Raw genomic sequence first — 12,513 nt, forward strand, 5'->3', positions numbered from 1 at the left:
TCCATCCATCCATCCATCCATCCATCATCCATCCATCCATCCATCCATCCATCCATCCATCCATCCATCCATCCATCCATCCATCCATCCATCCATCATCTATCATCCATGTATCCATCCTTCATCCATCCATCCATCATTCATCCATCAACGTCTGGAATCTGAGCATTTTTAGAGTGATGGAGGGAAATAACACCCCCCCCCCCTCCATAAAGCCTGTTACGTAAGAGGCGCGCATGATGTTTGCGCCACAGGTTTGAGCAGCAGCTGGTGCGCCTGCGCCAGTCTGTTGGCTGCGGGCGGCGCGAGTTCCAGGCTCTGCGGTCCAATGAGGAGCAGGAGGAGCGGGAGGAGGAGAGGGAGCAGGTTTCTCTGTCACTAATCTGCCCGCGCGGCTCACTCGCGCTATGAGAGCGATGAGAGCGAGCTGCGCCTCTGCGTGACACACGCACGCGCACCGGCAGGGACCCGGGAGCTGGATTTGGATCGGGACTGCTTTTGGTTTATTTAGGGATCTAGGAGGCGCGCGCGCGGCAGGACGACATAAGGTGAGAGTCGCGAGGAGCGTGCGCATCTTTTTGGCTTTTTTGTTGTTGTTGCGTGTCTGTGCGTGACTGCATCCGGGCGCGCAACTTTGTCCCGGCATGTTGTCTGTTCTTTGAGCAGGCAGCGCGAGCCTGACAGGGCGGCGCGCTTGTGCACGTGCACGCGAAGGCTGCGCTTTTATCAAACTCCGTGCAACAGTGCACCTGCAGCCCCCAAAATGGTGGTGCATGTCTGTGTGCGCGCGGCCTGTCAGGGGTGAGCGCGCGTGCCGGCAGGTGTGCGCAGAGGTGCTGCAGGTGTGACAGGTTCCTGACAGCAGTGGAGAGCTGTTCTTTCAAATGCCCCTAAGCCCCCCCCCCCCCCCCCCCCACCCCAGTACTCCATCCCTGATGGCGGAGGTGACCCCCCCCCCCCCCCCCCCCCCAGCAGCTTTTCACTCCTCCCTCCTCCTGGACTCATTCCTCACTTCTTCCCTCCGCTGCAACAACCTGATGCAAAAGTAACACCACTCATGGACTCTTCTGCACACATGGAAGAAGCCCTGCAGACTCTCCAGGACTCTCCAGGACCCCCCCCAGGACTCTCCAAGACCCCCCAGGACTCCCCAGGACTCTCCAAGACCCCCCAGGACTCCCCAGGACTCTCCAAGACCCCCCAGGACTCTCCAGGACTCCCCAGGACTCTCCAAGACTCCCCAAGACCCCCCAGGACTCCCCAGGACTCTCCAAGACCCCCCAGGACTCTCCAGGACTCCCCAGGACTCTCCAAGACTCCCCAAGACCCCCCAGGACTCCCCAGGACTCTCCAAGACCCCCCAGGACTCTCCAGGACTCCCCAGGAGGTGTGATGTTTGATGGGCAGAAACAAGGAGGAAAGCTTCAGTCTGATCAGATGAAGATGAAATCATTTGTCAAACAGTTTGGATGTCCCCCCCCCCAGTCCTCATGGTGATCCGGTGTTGGTGGGGGTAAAACCCCTAAAGGCACCTTTGGGTTTTTGCTTGTTTGTATTTTTTCCTGTACATCCTCAGTGAAAAGTGAACATTTGTTGTAGCTGTGTCTGATGTAGCATGCTAACGCTAACGCTGCTATCAGGCTGGACGGGTCCTGTTGTCGCTCAGACGAAGCGTTAATGTTTCTGCAGAACTGCCACAAATTCTGCAATTAAAGTTCATCTGGTTCTGTATGATGGAGACGTGTTTTTCAGGACTAGCTAACGTGAACGGGTGACGTGCTAACAGAACGGTTATTCAGCGTAATGCTAACAGGTAGCAGCTGTAGCTAGCTGACTCCTGTCTGGATCTACATGTATCAAAGTCAAACTTTTTTAAATGCTAACTTTAGAAATGTGGATGGATTTCTGACCTGCATCGGGTTTTTCATGTTTAACATTTCGGCTACGACATTCTTGACGTCTTTCTTTCACGTCAGTTAAAAAAGATTTTTAATAAAGTAACAGACTTCTAGATCTTTCTATTGTAACAGGTGTCTAACAGCGTCTAAAAATCTGATTATGATGAAGAAACGGCCTGTTCTAGTGCTGCAGCCTGTGAATCAGCCCCTCCCACAGGCAGCAGAGTCAGGATCTGGAAGTAAAACGATTTCTATCAATCAAATGGAATATTTATCTTTACCTTTTTCCTGATTCCACCTGAGCTCATCAAGACGTGGAAACTTTAATCCCATCGTATGTTAGGGTCTTTTAGGCTCCGCCCATGTTTAGTTCAACACGCTAATCGCCTGAAGACGACTTGATTGATTATTTACGACTTGATTGATTATTTACGACTTGATTGATTATTTAGGCAGAATGAGGACCAGAAATGTGACAAAAGGTTAGCAAACGTCTTCAGACCAATAGAAATTCAGCTGTCAATCAAAGCTCTGAGGCCTCCTCGGTAAAGCAGCTCTGCTGGGGACGGACTTCACGCCATCAGAGTGTGGCGTGCGTGGCGCTCTGGGATCAGGGCCGCCTCTGCTCGCTGGAGCTCTTCTGGTCGCTGGGAAACTGCTGACGGTGCATTTCTGCTGTTGGAGCTGCTGAATTGCAGCCGTCTCCGTATGGATTTATCTGACGCTCATCAGTCAGACGGCGGTGGAGGAGGTGTTAACTCCACATCAAAGTCTCAGCCGCCATCAAACAACAGGAAACGTAGCGCCAGCCCTGGGCGACCAACGGCGACCAACGGCGGCGTGCTGAGAGGAGCACGGAGGAAGAGGAGGAATCAATCAGACGGCTCCGGCGCCGTGATGGTTATTTAAAGGTGAGGAAAACACGCCGCCGATCGGTTCCTGACGGCAGGACCAGAACCAGAGGCTGTGGAATCATCAGAGCCTTCGCCGCTCTCAGCTGCTGGTATTCAGAGGAAACGCCACCAGAACAGCATCCACGCCTCAGTCAGGCCCACATCATCAGCCTTCCCCCTCCGTGCTGGACAGTTAGGATGACCGTTACAGCCGCGTTTCCATGACGACACGTTTCATTCTGGTCTGACCTGACAAATGGAGGCTGGGTTAGAAAGATGGAAATGGAATTTTTTATTCCCCACATTCCAAGAAATGTCTTCCTCAGTAATTCAGAGGATTTTAGGGGAAACGCCTTCAGTTTGAATGCAGAGAAAAAACTCAAACATCTGTTTTAGTGGTTGGAACATTTGACCTTTGACCCTCAGGCCAAACCTCTGCTTTTTTCTGCTGTCCTGTACTTTAGATGCACTTTAGTTTTTTTCTGTGAATTACTGTTTCCACCACCGTTTCCAGCCTGAAAGACCCCCCCCCCCCCGGCATTTGGTGTCTCTCCTGAAGGCCCCCGGATGATCCATGGCTATCTACCTTGGTGCAAAGATCTGACGGTGGACGTCCAGCAGAGGCAGAAGGACACTACAGACAGACATGCAAAGGGAGAAGCAGCCTTCATGGATATTCAGAAGACTGATGTCCGACAACCATGGGGGGGGGGTTCTCTGCAATCTGCTGGCAGGTGCCGCCACCGGAACAACGCTTTGTCACCGGGTTATCACAAAAACTCTCTGCTCTGTCAGCCAGACGCACAGCCTCAATCAACATGGAGGACCAGCGCCATTCACCACGACGCTATGCGAGGCGGAGCCTAAGACTGAACAACGGGCTGGACGCCATTCACCATGACGCACTATGAGAGGCGGAGCCTAAGACTGAACAACGGGCTGGACGCCATTCACCATGACGCACTATGAGAGGCGGAGCCTAAGACTGAACAACGGGGATGGACGCCATTTACCACGGCGCTATGAGAGGTGGAGCCTTAGTCTGAACAAAGGGACTGGACACCATTCACCATGACGCACTATGAGAGGCGGAGCCTAAGACTGAACAACGGGGATGGACGCCATTTACCACGGCGCTATGCGAGGCGGAGCCTAAGACTGAATAACGGGGCTGAACACCATTCACCACGACGCTATGAGAGGCGGAGCCTAAGACTGAATAACGGGGCTGAACACCATTCACCACGACGCTATGAGAGGCGGAGCCTAAGACTGAACAACGGGCTGAACACCATTCACCACGGCGCTATGCGAGGCGGAGCCTAAGACTGAACAACGGGGATGGACGCCATTCACCACGGCGCTATGAGAGGCGGAGCCTAAGACTGAACAACGGGGATGGACGCCATTCACCACGGCGCTATGAGAGGCGGAGCCTAAGACTGAACAACGGGCTGGATGCCATTCACCACGGCGCTATGAGAGGCGGAGCCTAAGACTGTATAACGGGCTGGACGCCATTTACCACGGTGCTATGAGAGGCGGAGCCTAAGACTGAATAACGGGCTGGACGCCAATCACCATGACGCACTATGAGAGGCGGAGCCTAAGCCTGAATAACGGGCTGGACGCCATTCACCATAACGCACTATGAGAGGCGGAGCCTAAGACTGAATAACGGGCTGGACGCCAATCACCATGACGCACTATGAGAGGCGGAGCCTAAGCCTGAATAACGGGCTGGACGCCATTCACCACGGCGCTATGAGAGGCGGAGCCTTAGTCTGAACAAAGGGACTGGACGCCATTCACCATAACGCACTATGAGAGGCGGAACCTAAGACTGAATAACGGGCTGGACGCCAATCACCATGACGCACTATGAGAGGCGGAGCCTAAGCCTGAATAACGGGCTGGACGCCATTCACCACGGCGCTATGAGAGGCGGAGCCTAAGACTGAATAACGGGGCTGGACGCCATTCACCATGACGCACTATGAGAGGCGGAGCCTAAGACTGAACAACGGGCTGGACGCCATTCACCACGGCGCTATGAGAGGCGGAGCCTAAGACTGAATAACGGGGCTGGACGCCATTCACCATGACGCACTATGAGAGGCAGAGCCTAAGACTGAACAACGGGCTGGACGCCATTCACCACGGCGCTATGCGAGGCGGAGCCTAAGACTGAACAACGGGCTGAATGCCATTCACCACGGCGCTATGAGAAGCGGAGCCTAAGACTGAATAACGGAGTGGACGCCATTCACCACGACGCTATGAGAGGCGGGGAATAAGACTGAACAATGGGCTGGACGCCATTCACCACGACGCTATGCGAGGCGAGCCTAAGACTGAACAACGGGCTGGACGCCATTCACCATGACGCACTATGAGAGGCGGAGCCTAAGACTGAATAACGGGGCTGAACACCATTCACCACGACGCTATGAGAGGCGGAGCCTAAGACTGAACAATGGGCTGGACGCCATTCACCACGACGCTATGCGAGGCGAGCCTAAGACTGAACAACGGGCTGGACGCCATTCACCATGACGCACTATGAGAGGCGGAGCCTAAGACTGAATAACGGGGCTGAACACCATTCACCACGACGCTATGAGAGGCGGAGCCTAAGACTGAAACACGGGCTGGAGGCCATTCACCACGACGCTATGAGAGGCGGAGCCTTAGTCTGAACAATGGGCTGGACGGCCCCATTCACCGTGGTGCTATGAGAGGCGGAGCCTTAGTCTGAACAAAGGGACTGGACGCCATTTACCATAACGCACTATGAGAGGCGGAGCCTAAGACTGAATAACGGGCTGGACGCCATTCACCATGACGCACTATGAGAGGCGGAGCCTAAGACTGAATAACGGGCTGGACGGCATTCACCATGACGCACTATGAGAGGCGGAGCCTAAGACTGAATAACGGGCTGGACGCCATTCACCACGACGCTATGAGAGGCGGAGCCTAAGACTGAATAACGGGCTGGACGCCATTCACCATGACGCACTATGAGAGGCGGAGCCTAAGATTGAATAACGGGCTGGACGCCATTCACCATGATGCACGATGAGAGGCGGAGCCTAAGACTGAATAACGGGGCTGAACACCATTCACCACGACGCTATGAGAGGCGGAGCCTAAGACTGAATAACGGGGCTGAACACCATTCACCACGACGCTATGAGAGGCGGAGCCTAAGACTGAACAACGGGCTGGACGGCCATTCACCACGACGCTATGAGAGGCGGAGCCTTAGTCTGAACAAAGGGGCTGGACGGCCCCATTCACCGTGGTGTTATGAGAGGCGGAGCCTTAGTCTGAACAAAGGGACTGGACGCCATTCACCATGACGCACTATGAGAGGCGGAGCCTAAGACTGAATTACGGGCTGGACGGCATTCACCATGACGCACTATGAGAGTCGGAGCCTAAAACTGAATAACGGGGCTGAACACCATTCACCACGACGCTATGAGAGGCGGAGCCTAAGACTGAATAACGGGCTGGAGGCCATTCACCACGACGCTATGAGAGGCGGAGCCTAAGACTGAATAACGGGGCTGAACACCATTCACCACGACGCTATGAGAGGCGGAGCCTAAGACTGAACAACGGGCTGGACGGCCATTCACCACGACGCTATGAGAGGCGGAGCCTTAGTCTGAACAAAGGGGCTGGACGGCCCCATTCACCGTGGTGTTATGAGAGGCGGAGCCTTAGTCTGAACAAAGGGACTGGACGCCATTCACCACGGCGCTCTATGAGAGGCGGAGCCTGGGCTGGACGGCCCCATCCATTGTGGCACAGTCGCTAGCTTCCAACGTCCCACCATGAGAGTCGGTTCTATATGACCAAAGAACGGGCTGGATGGCTCCATTCACCACGGCGCACTATGAGAGGTGGAGCCTAAGACTGAATAATGGGGCTGAACACCATTCACCACGACGCTATGAGAGGCGGAGCCTAAGACTGAATAACGGGCTGGAGGCCATTCACCACGACGCTATGAGAGGCGGAGCCTAAGACTGAACAACGGGCTGGAGGCCATTCACCACGACGCTATGAGAGGCGGAGCCTAAGACTGAATAACGGGGCTGAACACCATTCACCACGACGCTATGAGAGGCGGAGCCTAAGACTGAATAACGGGGCTGAACACCATTCACCACGACGCTATGAGAGGCGGAGCCTTAGTCTGAACAATGGGCTGGACGGCCCCATTCACCGTGGTGCTATGAGAGGCGGAGCCTTAGTCTGAACAAAGGGACTGGACGCCATTCACCACGGCGCTCTATGAGAGGCGGAGCCTGGGCTGGACGGCCCCATCCATTGTGGCACAGTCGCTAGCTTCCAACGTCCCACCATGAGAGTCGGTTCTATATGACCAAAGAACGGGCTGGATGGCTCCATTCACCACGGCGCACTATGAGAGGTGGAGCCTAAGACTGAATAATGGGGCTGAACACCATTCACCACGACGCTATAAGAGGCGGAGCCTAAGACTGAATAACGGGGCTGAACACCATTCACCACGACGCTATGAGAGGCGGAGCCTAAGACTGAATAACGGGCTGGAGGCCATTCACCACGACGCTATGAGAGGCGGAGCCTAAGACTGAACAACGGGCTGGAGGCCATTCACCACGACGCTATGAGAGGCGGAGCCTAAGACTGAATTACGGGCTGGACGGCATTCACCATGACGCACTATGAGAGGTGGAGTCTTAGACTGAACAACTGGACGCCATTCACCACGGCGCCATGAGAGGCAGAGCCTAAGACTGAATAACGGGGCTGAACACCATTCACCACGACGCTATGAGAGGCGGAGCCTTAGTCTGAACAATGGGCTGGACGGCCCCATTCACCGTGGTGCTATGAGAGGCGGAGCCTTAGTCTGAACAAAGGGACTGGACGCCATTCACCACGGCGCTCTATGAGAGGCGGAGCCTGGGCTGGACGGCCCCATCCATTGTGGCACAGTCGCTAGCTTCCAACGTCCCACCATGAGAGTCGGTTCTATATGACCAAAGAACGGGCTGGATGGCTCCATTCACCACGGCGCACTATGAGAGGTGGAGCCTAAGACTGAATAATGGGGCTGAACACCATTCACCACGACGCTATAAGAGGCGGAGCTTAAGACTGAATAACGGGGCTGAACACCATTCACCACGACGCTATGAGAGGCGGAGCCTAAGACTGAATAACGGGCTGGAGGCCATTCACCACGACGCTATGAGAGGCGGAGCCTAAGACTGAACAACGGGCTGGAGGCCATTCACCACGACGCTATGAGAGGCGGAGCCTAAGACTGAATAACGGGGCTGAACACCATTCACCACGACGCTATGAGAGGCGGAGCCTAAGACTGAACAACGGGCTGGAGGCCATTCACCACGACGCTATGAGAGGCGGAGCCTTAGTCTGAACAATGGGCTGGACGGCCCCATTCACCGTGGTGCTATGAGAGGCGGAGCCTTAGTCTGAACAAAGGGACTGGACGCCATTCACCACGGCGCTCTATGAGAGGCGGAGCCTGGGCTGGACGGCCCCATCCATTGTGGCACAGTCGCTAGCTTCCAACGTCCCACCATGAGAGTCGGTTCTATATGACCAAAGAACGGGCTGGATGGCTCCATTCACCACGGCGCACTATGAGAGGTGGAGCCTAAGACTGAATTACGGGCTGGACGGCATTCACCATGACGCACTATGAGAGGTGGAGTCTTAGACTGAACAACTGGACGCCATTCACCACGGCGCCATGAGAGGCAGAGCCTAAGACTGAATAACGGGGCTGAACACCATTCACCACGACGCTATGAGAGGCGGAGCCTAAGACTGAACAACGGGCTGGAGGCCATTCACCACGACGCTATGAGAGGCGGAGCCTTAGTCTGAACAATGGGCTGGACGGCCCCATTCACCGTGGTGCTATGAGAGGCGGAGCCTTAGTCTGAACAAAGGGACTGGACGCCATTCACCACGGCGCTCTATGAGAGGCGGAGCCTGGTCTGGACGGCCCCATCCATTGTGGCACAGTCGCTAGCTTCCAACGTCCCACCATGAGAGTCGGTTCTATATGACCAAAGAACGGGCTGGATGGCTCCATTCACCACGGCGCACTATGAGAGGTGGAGCCTAAGACTGAATTACGGGCTGGACGGCATTCACCATGACGCACTATGAGAGGTGGAGTCTTAGACTGAACAACTGGACGCCATTCACCACGGCGCCATGAGAGGCAGAGCCTAAGACTGAATAACGGGGCTGAACACCATTCACCACGACGCTATGAGAGGCGGAGCCTTAGTCTGAACAATGGGCTGGACGGCCCCATTCACCGTGGTGCTATGAGAGGCGGAGCCTTAGTCTGAACAAAGGGACTGGACGCCATTCACCACGGCGCTCTATGAGAGGCGGAGCCTGGGCTGGACGGCCCCATCCATTGTGGCACAGTCGCTAGCTTCCAACGTCCCACCATGAGAGTCGGTTCTATATGACCAAAGAACGGGCTGGATGGCTCCATTCACCACGGCGCACTATGAGAGGTGGAGCCTAAGACTGAATAATGGGGCTGAACACCATTCACCACGACGCTATAAGAGGCGGAGCTTAAGACTGAATAACGGGGCTGAACACCATTCACCACGACGCTATGAGAGGCGGAGCCTAAGACTGAATAACGGGCTGGAGGCCATTCACCACGACGCTATGAGAGGCGGAGCCTAAGACTGAACAACGGGCTGGAGGCCATTCACCACGACGCTATGAGAGGCGGAGCCTAAGACTGAATAACGGGGCTGAACACCATTCACCACGACGCTATGAGAGGCGGAGCCTAAGACTGAACAACGGGCTGGAGGCCATTCACCACGACGCTATGAGAGGCGGAGCCTTAGTCTGAACAATGGGCTGGACGGCCCCATTCACCGTGGTGCTATGAGAGGCGGAGCCTTAGTCTGAACAAAGGGACTGGACGCCATTCACCACGGCGCTCTATGAGAGGCGGAGCCTGGGCTGGACGGCCCCATCCATTGTGGCACAGTCGCTAGCTTCCAACGTCCCACCATGAGAGTCGGTTCTATATGACCAAAGAACGGGCTGGATGGCTCCATTCACCACGGCGCACTATGAGAGGTGGAGCCTAAGACTGAATTACGGGCTGGACGGCATTCACCATGACGCACTATGAGAGGTGGAGTCTTAGACTGAACAACTGGACGCCATTCACCACGGCGCCATGAGAGGCAGAGCCTAAGACTGAATAACAGGGCTGGATGCCTCCTCTCACTGCGTCCATAGCTGCTGGGATCCGTCCATCGTACACGTTTGACTGAAGGGAACAGGAAGGAACAACCACGGCAGGTCCTACCAGAGTCACCTAGGCACTATGAGAGGGAGTGGGCGGGGCTTCCTGCTTCAGCAGATCATCAACATGGAGGAAGCCCTGAGAGCAGTCTGACCCAGGGACGGGAACCTCCAACTGTACCTGGACGTCCTGATCCGGTTTAGACGGGTCTGCAGAGGAAACACTGAGAGTTCTTAGTATTCTTAGAGTTCTAAGACTTTGGTTCTTAGAAGAACCCAACAATATTCACTCACAGTTATTGTTGAATTGTTCAATCAGACTGTGAGCCAATCAGCTGATTGTCCATGTGATCAGCTGTGATTGGCCACCAGCCGGGCCAATCACTGTTTACTGTTGGTCTACAGTTTCAACTCTGAATTCTTTCCTAACTCTGATTTTCCAGAGAGGACACACAGACCCTTTCAGAATAAAGCGCAGCATCGTGAATTGTTGACATGGAGGCGAGGAGCTGACTTTAGACTGAAAAGAGGCAGAAGCTCAGACGGGGGCAGAGTGGAGGGTGAACCAGTGAATGACTGGATGAAATCGAACATGGATCTGTGCGACCGTCTGACCACGCTCCACGCCGCTGCTCTGTGTCCTTTGAGGAGGGAAACGGATTCCATGGAAGTCTTTGTGATCTGGTGGAAGGATTTAGAAAACAATCTCCTTTCATTTAGGATTTTAGACTGAAGGGAAATAGTTCAATGTGATACCTTTCAAAATAAAAGCGGTGCCTCTGTTTGTTATGAAAACCAGGTTCTCCATTGACCTCTATGAGGAACCATAAACCGTTTCCTGATCCTGGAAGATGTCTGTTACTCACACGGTACCACCGGGATTCTGACAGACAAAAGGGGACAAGGTCCAAAACCCACAGGTCCAAAACCAGCAGGTCCAAAACCAGCTGGTCCAAAACCACAGGTCCAAAACCCACAGGTCCAAAACCACAGGTCCAAAACCCACAGGTCCAAAACCAGCAGGTCCAAAACCAGCTGGTCCAAAACCACAGGTCCAAAACCCACAGGTCCAAAACCAAAGGTCCAAAAACACAGGTCCAAAACTGACAGGTCCAAAACCACAGGTCCAAAACCCACAGGTCCAAAACCCACAGGTCCAAAACCAGCAAGTCCAAAACTGACAGGTCCAAAACCACAGGTCCAAAACCCACAGGTCTAAAACCCACAGGTCCAAAACCAGCAGGTCCAAAACCAGCTGGTCCAAAACCCACAGGTCCAAATCCAGCAGGTCCAAAACCAGCTGGTCCAAAACCACAGTTCCAAAACCCGCAGGTCCAAAACCACAGGTCCAAAACCCACAGGTCCAAAACCACAGGTCCAAAACCCACAGGTCCAAAACCAAAGGTCCAAAACCCGCAGGTCCAAAACCCACAGGTCCAAAACCAAAGGTCCAAAACCAGCAGGTCCAAAACCAGCAGGTCCAAAACCACAGGTCCAAAACTGACAGGTCCAAAACCAGCAGGTCCAAAACCCACAGGTCCAAAAACCACAGGTCCAAAACTGACAGGTCCAAAACCACAGGTCCAAAACCACAGGTCCAAAACCCACAGGTCCAAAACCACAGGTCCAAAACTGACAGGTCCAAAACCCAAAGTACCAACACCACAGGTCCAAAACCACAGGTCCAAAACCCACAGGTCCAAAACCCACAGGTCCAAAACTGACAGGTCCAAAACCCAAAGTACCAACACCACAGGTCCAAAACCACAGGTCCAAACCCACAGGTCCAAAACCACAGGTCCAAAACCACAGGTCCAAAACCAAAGGTCCAAAACCAGCAGGTCCAAAACCCACAGGTCCAAAACCACAGGTCCAAAACCACAGGTTCAAAACCACAGGTCCAAAACCAGCAGGTCCAAAACCCACAGGTCCAAAACCACAGGTCCAAAACCACAGGTTCAAAACCACAGGTCCAAAACCAGCAGGTCCAAAACCACAGGTCCAAAACCCACAGGTCCAAAACCACAGGTCCAAAACTGACAGGTCCAAAACCCAAAGTACCAAAACCACAGGTCCAAAACCCACAGGTCAAAACCCACAGGTCCAAAACCACAGGTCCAAAACTGACAGGTCCAAAACCCAAAGTACCAAAACCAAAGGTCCAAAACCACAGGTCCAAAACCCACAGGTCCAAACCCACAGGTCCAAAACCACAGGTCCAAAACCACAGGTCCAAAACTGACAGGTCCAAACCCACAGGTCCAAAACCCACAGGTCCAAAACCACAGGTCCAAAACCCACAGATCCAAAACTGGCAGAAAAAGTTTTGTCCTTACAACATTTCTAGTGTGTTTATGTCTATAACAGCAGCAGGTTCTAGTTCTACTTTGTGA

General features: G+C 54.0%; 1 protein-coding gene across 1 annotated transcript in view; it reads left to right on the forward strand.

Annotated features, from left to right (window-relative positions):
* Positions 1-327: 327 nt before the first annotated feature.
* The window catches only part of nlgn4xa (neuroligin 4 X-linked a), a 78,103-nt gene continuing 65,917 nt past the window's right edge, over positions 328-12,513 (forward strand). The window contains exon 1 of the mRNA XM_078942329.1: positions 328-548. The gene's annotated coding sequence lies outside the window, so the exon portion shown is untranslated. The remainder of the gene's footprint in view (positions 549-12,513) is intronic.

This window comes from Oryzias latipes, chromosome 2 (genome assembly GCF_053564925.1).
Source record: "Oryzias latipes strain Hd-rR chromosome 2, Olatipes_Hd-rR_3.1".
Taxonomy (NCBI): domain Eukaryota; kingdom Metazoa; phylum Chordata; class Actinopteri; order Beloniformes; family Adrianichthyidae; genus Oryzias; species Oryzias latipes.